Below are 11,515 nucleotides of genomic sequence, written 5' to 3'. Positions count from 1 at the left end.
ACATCCATGAACCTCCTCTGCGGCCTTTCCCTTTTCCTCCTGAATATATCCACCACCCTTCCCCTGCACATGTCTAAACCATCTCTATTGGAATAAATTCAGGATTCTTACTTTAAAATACATCAACATATGAAAAAAAGTCAACCTATTTAATGCATCTTGGTAAAGATTCAACCACATCTGCTCTTCATCCGACCAAAAACAAAGCAGCTCCAAATCATGATGATACTGATGATAATAATTTTTATGAGATTCTTTGAGTTACTGTGACTGAACTGTAAGAGCAGTCTAAGTATATACCTGGTGAGAATTTCAACATATTAAATTAACAGGGTGTTCTGTGATTTTGTATCCTCTTCCCCTGAGAGTCTAATATCACTAACAGCAGGCTTCTTTTATAACCAGAACTTTTCACCTATATTGACTGAGTTTGCGTCCTATCTCAAATATCAAAACTGCAGAATATGTGTGTGTCTCTGTGTGTGCTATGAGATCCTATATGTTACCCTCAAACCACCCAGCATGTGGAGAGTGCTGGGTGGTTTGAGGGGTGGTCTGAGGACAGGGTCAAAAACAAGCTGTAGCTGACATATGATTGCGTAAGGACTCACATGTACTGCTGAATGGAAAAGCACTGAAATGTGACTCCACAGGCTGGGAGGCATTCGCTCTGTTAGTCTACGTGTAGAGTCCAAGCTGAAGCTGAGCTTTTTTCAGCCATTTGTTACGTTTCTCTCACAGTTTCTCTCAGCACCCACGGCAGCTACCAATTAGCTGTAAGAGCGTTATTAAAAAGGTTGACTAATGCACGTAATTATGTAAATATATTAAATTGTTTAGATGATACTGTGTTATCCATTTTTTTCCCAGAGCATTTTCAACATTGACAGAAAAATATTGACATTTTTTATAAAACAAATAAAGACAAATGCACATGACACACTTATGATTATTGCAAAGGACAAAAGGTGAGAGTGAAAAAATACAAGACTAAGAAAATACTAAAAGGTTTAGTTTTTTTGTAAATTTTGTAAATCAACAAGAAAAAATTGTTAAAATTGGAAGAAATAAGGCAAATGTTTTGGAAAAAAATTGGTATATTACTTACTCAAAAAAACAGAAATATATAGGGAAAAAATAAAGATCTAGCAAATTCACATGAAAAAATATGAATTTGGTCATATTCAGGAGACAAAAAGTGTCATATTTAGGAGAAATTGAGAAACACAAAAACAGCAAATTGAGAAAAAACATGGCAATTTTTTGCATTTTGCAAGAAAAAATTGTCAATATTGTCAAATATTGACTAAATTGAATTAATGAGAACAAATGCAGATTTATTGTTAAATATGTGACAAAGTTATTAGAAAAACCTGAAAATTTCATGAGAAAAAAACTTTACAAGACAAAAGCTGCCAACAAGGCAAATTTGGGAAAAATAAATAGCAAATGTCCACTTCTCCTAAATTTCCCAGCATGTTCTTCTCTTGCCCTAACATATAGGATCTCAGTATTTGTGACACCAACTCAGTACATTTAGGCATGTAAAAATGGTCAAGAGGGGCAGGCTGTTGTGTGTATTTCAGAAACTACTGATCTAGTTTTCCCACACAACCATCTCTCGAATTTACAGAAAGGACACTGAGTAAGTGGCAGTTCTCTGGGTCACAAGTCCTTTTCTCTGGTAAAAAAAAAAAAAAAAAAAGGTACTTGTTGATGACAGAGTTCACAGGAAAATGGCCACACTGCTTCAACCGCAAGACATCAGAAACTCAAATAACCCATCATTACAACCAAAGTGTGCAGACAAGCATCACATCTTATGCAAAACTTTGAGGCAGATGGGCTACAGGAGCAGAAGACCACACCAGGTGCCACTCTTGTCTGCTGTGAACAGGAAACTGAAGCTACAATCCACACAGGCTCACCAAAATAGATTTCTGCTGTGACATTTGGATGGAAGGCTCAGAATTTGGCATAAACAACATGGATCCCTGGATCATTTACCAGCACAGCCTACCTGATCGTTGCTAACCTTGCCCATCCCTTTATGAGCACAAAGGAGAACACACCATGTCTCAAACTGGTTTCATGGACATGAAAATGACTTCACTGTGCGTAAATGGCCTCCACAGTCACCACATCTAAATCCCACAGATCCATGAAGACAGACAGGAGCAAGGTGTACCTAATAAAGTGTCCGGTAAGCGCCTTCTCACTGTTTTCCTGCTGTTCTCAGACTCCACCGGTAGATGGCGCCACTCTTTGCTTCTCCACAGCGTAAACACATCACAGCTGCTGCCGACTGACACACAGCGAGGCGTTCTTCGACAGCGCTGCCAGCTCATCCCGCATTCTGTGAACAAATACAAAAATAAAAGTAACATAAAAACCATCACGGCTCGCAGCAGAGATAATCCGGAGGTCATTTTTTCCTGAGCGAAGTAGGAGTTTTAGTTTTTTTTTTCCTTCTTGCGTGCGTTCGCCTTTGCTACAGCTTTACCCAGGACAGCAGTGAGACCTCCAGGACCGAGCACACTGCGGTGAGTTACAGATGTGTGTTGTAACCCACGCGGATCTAAAAGCCACCAGTGGATCTGGGAATCCCACACGCAGTAGATTAAGCCTTGCTTGTGTTGTGTGTGATACTGTCAGAGCTTCTCGTTCACGTTTTCATGAGGTTAGCCTGAAGAGGGGAAAGGACACAACTCCGACTGTGTAAACAGTAAGGGTGCTGCCACCTGCTCATTACATTTGTTTAGAACTACTTTAATACTAATTTAATTTTTACTTTAGTTATTTATTATTATTACTTTGAGAAAATACTAATTAATCAATTAAGCTATGTAATGTTTCCAAGCAAAAATTCTCTAGTCATGTGGATTTCTTTTCATGTGTCTTTTCCTGAGGATTTTCTCCTTTCCTTCGTCTTAAATGAGTAAACTGAGCAATTTTGGGGTTTTAGATCTTTACGAAACCTAAAAGAAGTTTACTTTTTGGATTGTCACACAAAACAGAACTTGGGGGGGGGGGGTTACATAAGAAGCACATATTAATCAATTCGTTGATTATTGGAAAAACAATTAAAAAATAATCAAATATTTGGCAATGACACTAAAAGTGAAATACTCCAAATGCCTCATGGATTTTAGGAACGTTACAAAGGGAAATAATTAACTCCTACACTATGATGAATTGCAGCGCTGCATTCCATGTTTAATATCTTCAGCTAACATGTAGTGAAAATATATTTTGATAATATGAAAGTTAGAAATGAGGGGTGACTCAAAACTTTGGCACAGCACTATGTGATTATATGACTCTGAATGCAAAGTGGCATTAGATGTATCTTGTTTGAATCAGCAATTTTTGAAAATGCATCTAGAACCTGTCTAGGCTCCTCTCGTGGCAACCTTAGGGGACTAGACATAATAGTTTAGAGACGTTCAAAAGTGTGCATTTAAGCTCCTATAATTAACGCTGCATGTCAGGACAAAATCCGTTAAAACCTGTGGCGAGGTGCTGATCAGGGAGAGGGTATGAAACCGTTTCTAAAGCTCTGAGGGTTCCTGTGAACACGTTGGCTTCAATAACTCAAAAACGAAAGATATTTAGGGCCACCAGTAGTAACTAGGGCCTCAAAATAGCCTGGGATGCCTCTACCACTCTAACAGAGCTTTAGCGGTCATCTGGAGTACTTGCTGTGCTAGAGGACTCTTGGATTTCCAGGAAGAAGATTCTCTAACTGAATGAGTCAAAAACTGAATCATCTGGGGAGAATGCTAAGAACTAAGGTTGACAATGTCTCTGTATTTTATCAGGAAAATAGGAAGTAGGTGCAGAGATTTATTGAAACATGCAAATGCAATTATTCTTGTAATTTCTTTATGTAGTTTTCAGGACTACTTCTCCGGGTCTCTCAAGGGACGTTCAAAGCTCTTTGCTCTGTTCCATTGTCTGCTATCTTTTCTATCCAGGTCTGCTTTTACTGCACTGGCAGTGTGTTTGAGACTGTCATGCTGAAAAATTAAGCATATCAGATGCCTTCCAGATGGAATCAGAATGGTAGATCAAAATCTTACTGTACTTCCTTCATTCATAATTTCCTAATCAACTTTAACAATATCCCCAACACCGCAAATTTAGCCCCAATCCATGACACAGCCTCTCTGAACTCCATGACAACAATTTGAACTATCAATTTTAAATATGGATTCATAAGACCTGTTGTCACTGTTTTTATTCCAGTTCTTGTATATTATGGCATACTTCAGTATTTTCTCCCTGTTTCCCTTGGAATGGCTTCTTGATAACCAACCTTACACTGAGACAATTTCTGAGAAGCTTCAGTGAACAGTAGATGGATTTGCTGAGGACACAGATGTATCTTTCAGGTCCTGTGTCAGGTCTTGCTGGAATTTTTCCTATTTCTTTACGGCTTGACTTTTAGATACTGTTTAAACAAACAAACAAATAAAACAAAATTCCTCTGAAAATGATCAGATACAAGGACTGCACTGAATGTGAGTGACATCCTGGAGAACTATTCCTCAGACAAGTTTGAAGAATTAGAAGAAAGTCTGGTTTTTAATGAATGGAGGGTGGTGCTGGAGATGATGTGCTGAGAAGAATGTCTTTCCAAAACATCTCGAAGCTGAAGGGAAAAACAGACTTCCATCAAATATTGAACTAAGAGGCTTTTCTTAATGAGAAAATTCTCTTCTTATTTGCAGGAATAAAATCTCATTTGAACGTGGCTGGATGTTTTGTGAAGTAACTGAGTGCAAAGCTTTAAAGTCTTAAACCTAAGGTGGAATTTCCCTGCCTGTCACGGTGTTAAGTTTCCTGTTTTCATCAAATCTGACAGCCCTGTCCTAGTTAAAAAAAAAAAACAAAAAACAAAAACCCAATGCAGTCTCACCCAAAATATATTTTACTGTTTTGTTTTCATTTTTTTTAAGGTCCTGAAATGTTTAAACTGAGAAAATGCATAATTTCAAGACAAGTATGAGTAGTTTTAAAAGGGCTGGAAAATGGAGTTAAAGCTGTGCTTACAAATTGTGAAACAGTTTTAGTTCCTCAGTATAAAATGACCAAGGGTTTAATATCTCATCATCCACATTGCATGATGCCATTAAAAGATCTGGAGAAATCTCTGTGTGCAAGCGCCAAGACTGAAAATCAGTATTGGATACTGTGATCTATAGTCCCACGGACAGCACTGCATTAAAAATAGGCATGATTCTGAAACCACTGTCTGTGAGCACAGGTCACTGTGTCATCCACAAATGCAGGTTAATGCATTTGTTCATGCAAAGAGGTAAACATGATCCAGAAACACTGCCATCTTCTCTCGTCCAAAGCTCATTTAAACTGGACTGAGGTAAAGTAGAAAACTGTTCTGTGGTCAGACAAACTGAAATCTCAAATTCTTTTTGGAAAACATCCTCTGGGATCATCTGGCTTTTTATCAGCACTCACTTTAAAAGCCTGCATCTCTGATGGTTTGGGGCTGCATTATTGTCAGTAGGCACCACCATCAATGCTTTAGAGCAACAATGCTCTCATTCAGATGATGTCTTTTTCAAGGAAGGCTTTGCATATTTCAGCAAGACGATGCTAAACCGGAAGCTGCAGCTATTGCCTGCGATCCAGATCTACCCTAAACTATTTGTACGACAAAGATTCAGGACTGGTGAGCAGCTAGAGTCCTATATGAGACATATGGGACAACCTTCCTCTCAGCTATCGCAGATGTTTATAGACTTGTTAAAAGAAAGAGTGGATGCTGCAGAGTAGTAAATACAGCCCTGTCCAGACTAGGGCTGGGCGATATGACCCAAAAGTCATATCTCGATATTTTTTAGCTGGATGGCGATATAAGATATATATCTCGATATTTTTTTAAGCCACAAAGTAAGAACAAAAAGAGAGTTCTTAGTCACACTGTGTCCCAGATGTCACACAAGCACTTTTATTAACATACAGCACAGATGTACATGAAAAATTACTCAAAAATAAATTATGAGCATTCATTAAATAATAATGCTCCATAAATAAAATAAAACAATGTTGTTTTTGTGCATAACAAAGAGCTCACAATTGTGCAGTCAAAATGTAAACTAAAAGACGCTGAGCATAGTAACAAAGAGACAGATGTCACAGCAGCTCTATTTCCAAGTTTTACTGCGTGACTGACAGCCTGGAGTTTGAAATCCACTGCATAACCACGTACGTCTCTTACAGGTGCTATTTATGGTCCTTATACACACACAATACGGTAATATTACGTTGAAGCACAGTACGTATCACTCCGCGAGGCTCCTCGGTAGCCGTAATGCGCCGACAATCTATCAAGCGGTGCAGCTCCGTAGCTGACCAAAATCGTACTCAAACATTTTTGACAGATTGCTGAGCGCCGCGTACCACATAAAATCGGTTCGCGGCCATCAAGCACAACCAGAATTCATACATAAGGCGCGCTGTCAACTTTTGAGAGAATGAAAGGATTTTAGGCTATGCAGCCCGTAGGGACTAGCGCGGTTAGCTCGTTAGCATGGTTAGCTCGTTAACACGTTGACGCCGTCCAGCCCCACGCATGGGGCGATGCGCAGTAACTCGTTAACGGAGATTTGCCGTGTCCATCTTGTCGCTGCCTGCACGTGAAGCGATGGGGGAGGAGGGGGAGTTGTCTTCAGTGAAGGCGAGGCGGAGTAATGTTGCGTAGAGACAAAAGTAGACGAAAGAGAGGCAAACTTGCGGCTCCACAACTATAAGTATAACGTAACATAGACTATATCGATATAAAGGATATTGTCACATCTTATATCTCGTATAAAAATATATCGATATGTTTTAAAAACTCGATATATCGCCCAGCTCTAGTCCAGACTTTGTTTTTAAACGTGCTGCTGCATTCAAATTAAGCCAATATTTTTTTCATAAAATTGTACATTTTCTCAGTTTAAACATTTCATATGTTTTTCATTGTTCTATTATAAATAAAACATGGGGTTGTGAAATTTGCAAATCGCTGGAATTTTTATTTGTATTTTACAAAGTTTCCCTGGGTGGAAAAGGAAAAGTGATAGTATTTATACTGTAACCTTTGTTTTGTTTCAAGTAGGAGTGGGCGGTATAAATGGTATACGGTAGAAACAATATGAATTTGGCCAACGGTAGTGTTACGGCCCTAGCAGGGCCTCTCTCTCTCCTGAGGGTGCCTGTGTGGGCGTGTCCCACTACCTCCTGCCTGAGGTGCCACCTTTCCCTCCTGTACAGCTGACTCCCATCAGCAATTAAGGGTATTTAAGCCCAGAGCAGGGTGAGCTCTGGGCCAGAGTGCCATTTTGTGTGGGCCCAGCTAGTGAGCTGAGTGTCTTGTGGTGTTCCCAGCTAGTGAGCTGTGTATTGTGGTTCCCAGCTAGTGAGCTGTGTATTGTGGTTCCCAGCTAGTGAGCTGTGTATTGTGGTTCCCAGCTAGTGAGCTGCGCTTTCCTTTTGACTTTTTGCCTTACTGACCGACGCCTGAGTTTTGTTTGTTTCTTTTATGGTGATAACGGCTTGTCCATCTCCTTTAGTTGAATTACTTCAATAAAACTGTTTTATTTAACTGTTTTGCCTCCCTGACTCCTTTTTCTGACCCGGTCACTTTTGTTACTTCCCCCTCCCCGCCTAGACCCCTCAGGGGAACGTAACAAGTGGGGGCTCGTCCGGGATTGTTGAAAAGGGAGTTTTGAGTTGGAATTGGTCTTTGATTATCTTGCTGTTTTTACCTTTGGAGATTCAACTTCCCAGTTTAGTTAGGTGAGTGTCCAGCTGAGCTTTGTTTTAAGTTCTTCCTTCGGGCACTCTTTTGTTGTTTTGCCTTTTTTATTTTTGGAGTAATCCTGGGCGGGGATTAGTTCCCTGTTGGGGGTAGGCAATTCAGGGCTCCAGTCGCTGAAGTTTCGCCTTTCAAGTTGCCTCGAGCCCGGCACGCTCCAGAAGATAGGTAAAGTTTGTTGTGCTTAGGAACTGGGTAAGTTGTGTTTGTTTAGTGTATACTGCAAGAGGTAAGTTGGTCAGTTAAAGTAAGTTGTGTAGTTTTCCATTAATCGGTTAATTATTGGGTAGTCTGCTTGAGTTGGCAGACGGGTGTGGCAGTGGTCCTAATTAGGTGGTGTGTTTCTAACCCTTCACCATCCCCAAAATGGTTGACACAGCTGCTAGTGTACAGGTGTCTAGAGGCTTGTTTGTGAGCAATAACATTCACCTGGTTCCAGACTTCTGTGAATCCAGTGTTCACAGCTTTTTCAGTGTGTTTGAACGCCTGGCAACTGCACTGCAGTGGCCTCAAGATGTGTGGGGGGTGATGTTGCTGTGTCGGTTGACAGGTAAGGCTCAAGAAGTGTGTTCTGGTCTGTCTAGGCAGGACGGCCTGGTTTATGGAAAGATCAAAAGTGCCGTCCTCAAAGCCTATGAACTGGTACCTGAGGCCTACAGGCAGCATTTTCGACGGTTGGAGTTGGCGCAGGGACAGTCCTATCTTGACTTTGCCAGGGAGAAGGCGAGGCTCTTTGATAGGTGGTGTGCAGCAAGCCAGGTTAAGGATGTGGGGTCCATACGTGAGCTTATGCTGGTGGAGGATTTTAAAAACTCTGTTCCTGAGTCTGTGGCCCTTTATTTAAGTGAACAGAGGGTTACAACTCTACAGCAAGCTGCCACCCTGGCAGATGAGTTTAGGCTGACTCACAAAGCAAGTGCTGTGGGACAGGATATCCCTCTGCACTATAGCGCATCCTGGACAGGTGAGAGTGGGCCAGCTAAGAAGGAAAACGCAGTTATGGTGTTAAGACCTAGGCCCAAACTGTGTTTTTTCTGTCACAAGCCTGGCCATGTGGTTGCCAATTGTGTCAGACTGGCACTCAAACAGAAAGCCCACTCAACACGAGAGGGGCCTGTTTTGAGTAAAGTCAGTCGTGGCTCTCAAACTGACAAGCCTGCCAGGCCTACTGATAGGCTAAACCTGGAGCACAGTTGCTCGGTAGCACCCCGTAATCAGTGTATGAGGCCAACTAACCCTGAGCTGCCGCTGGTTGACCCATGTTCAAAACCACCCTTCAGACCTGCACCCCTTGCTAACAATCATGTTTGTGTTTCAGTGAAGCCTGCTAGCTGCCTGCTGGGTTCTCCACACGCGATGGTTCGAAGCCCCGGCTATCCCATGGGACACTGTTTTGAGGGTCTGGGGCCACTCTCTGGTAATGTGGTGAACCCACTGAGATGGGATTGGCAGCTCCCGCAGGCCATGCCTAACCGTTGCTACGCGGTTTGGTAGGTGGAAAGCCTGCAAAATTCGTCATGAAACGGTTATGGACTCATTTTTGGTTATGGTAATTTGACAAACCATGGGTTTGCATTTATGGGAGGGGGTGTTATGGCCCTAGCAGGGCCTCTCTCTCTCTCCTGAGGGTGCCTGTGTGGGTGTGTCCCACTACCTCCTGCCTGAGGTGCCACCTTTCCCTCCTGTACAGCTGACTCCCATCAGCAATTAAGGGTATTTAAGCCCAGAGCAGGGTGAGCTCTGGGCCAGAGTGCCATTTTGTGTGGGCCCAGCTAGTGAGCTGAGTGTCTTGTGGTGTTTCCAGCTAGTGAGCTGTGTCTTGTGGTGTTTCCAGCTAGTGAGCTGTGTATTGTGGTTCCCAGCTAGTGAGCTGTGTATTGTGGTTCCCAGCTAGTGAGCTGTGTATTGTGGTTCCCAGCTAGTGAGCTGCGCTTTCCTTTTGACTTTTTGCCTTACTGACCGACGCCTGAGTTTTGTTTGTTTCTTTTATGGTGATAACGGCTTGTCCGTCTCCTTTAGTTGAATTACTTCAATAAAACTGTTTTATTTAACTGTTTTGCCTCCCTGACTCCTTTTTCTGACCCGGTCACTTTTGTTACTTCCCCCTCCCCGCCTAGACCCCTCAGGGGAATGTAACAGTAGAGATTTTGACTATACCACTGTACCTCGATAGCGCATGTTGATGGTGTCATCAAGCCTGTTTTGGTCGAAAGCATCGCAGTGGCTGCAAGCAATATCATCTGCAAATTATGCCGTTTGGCAGTAATAGCAAAGAGAAGAAGCACGTTTTGGAATATGAGGAAAACCAAAAACTGCGCTTCACTTCTGTACCATTGATTCATCAATGTTGAATTCTCTCGCAGCTGCTCTATTTCCATGTTGTTGCAGTAAATTAATGACTAACCTCGTATTGTGGATGGATTATCTCAGTTGTTCTCCTGACTGAAGTTTGGTCCATTTAAAGCATCATGCCATGCGATTGCATTTGTCTCTAACCATCAGGAACCCTCACGTTAACCTTTATCGAGTGGAAAAAGTTAGCGTTCATCCTCTAGCTTCACTGTGTTTGTTATGCTAAAATAGCTGTGTCGCTAGCGGTCACGTAGCACATCATTATATACCAGCTAATCCAACTTCACTAACTCTACAAAAGTCACTGTTGTTTAGTTTTCTGTCTTCATTTATGCTGGAAGTGATAGCAGAGCTGTATGTTTAAATTCTTTCAGAAATCTCTCAGTCAGAACATGCAATATCATGTTTAGGTGGAAACTAGCGAGCTAACTTCCTGCTAACTTCTAACTCTGTTAAATTTAATAAATTCTGTTTTCATGCTTGGATGTTAAACTTAATTGTTACACTTGGTAAAGCAGCAACGCTGATCATTATACTAAAGATGAAAAATTTAGACAGTTTTTAACTCTCAGTGATGCCGCAGTGTTCGTTTGACTTTAGGACCTGAAGCAGACGAAGTTTTGGACCCAGATTACTCCACGAGGCTCCTGACTATGGTAGTTGTAATGCTCCCACAATCCATCAAGTGGTGCGGCTTCGTAGCTTACCAAAGTCATTCTAAAACATTTTTGACAGATTTTTGAGCGCTTGTACCACATAAAATTGGTTTCGAGGTCAGTAATCACAACCAGAATTCATAGATAAAGCGGATTATAAGGTGCACTGTCGATTTTTCAGACAATTAAGGGATTTTAAGCGCACCTTATAGTGCGGAAAACACGGTATACAGAGGAAAAGAATATATCGCGATATATATCGTTACCGCACATGCTTCAGATTATACTGTGATACGGATTTTAGGCCATATTGCCCAGCCCTAGTTTCAAGCATAAACAGATTTATGATCTTAAATAATTTCTCACAGTTACTGTATTATCACAAACAGGTTGGATGTATTTGCCAACTTGACCCATTCAATCTCAGAGTGATGGCTCTGACTCTGTCTGTGGGCAACACTTTTTAGTTAAAAAGGTTGGTGAGCAAAATAAAGACTTGGCATGAGATAATTTAATCTTATTAGATAAAACAGATACTGACAAAATGTAACTTTGAGGCGAATCATTTGCAGTTGAAAAAAAAACCCATGATATATCGCAGTATATGTTGGCATAAACATATAATATATCACAGTGTTAAAAATTGCAATCATATCAGATTCTATTAAATGCTAGTTATTTT

The 11,515-nt window shown here is 41.3% G+C and overlaps 1 protein-coding gene across 2 annotated transcripts in view; it reads left to right on the top strand.

Moving 5' to 3' along the window:
- The first annotated feature begins 1,746 nt into the window (after window positions 1–1,746).
- The window catches only part of ghrb (growth hormone receptor b), a 33,783-nt gene continuing 24,014 nt past the window's right edge, over window positions 1,747–11,515 (top strand). The window contains exon 1 of one of the 2 annotated variants that reach the window (XM_082538325.1): window positions 1,747–2,543. The gene's annotated coding sequence lies outside the window, so the exon portion shown is untranslated. Of the gene's footprint in view, window positions 2,544–2,635; window positions 2,726–11,515 lie in introns of those variants that run through there. The other variant, XM_082538326.1, reaches the window with a different exon arrangement.

The sequence above is a fragment of the Aulonocara stuartgranti genome, assembly GCF_965226115.1.
Source record: "Aulonocara stuartgranti genome assembly, chromosome: 7".
NCBI lineage: Eukaryota > Metazoa > Chordata > Actinopteri > Cichliformes > Cichlidae > Aulonocara > Aulonocara stuartgranti.
The sequence above is the reverse complement of the archived record's forward strand: the minus strand, read 5'-3'. Positions and strand labels throughout refer to the sequence as shown.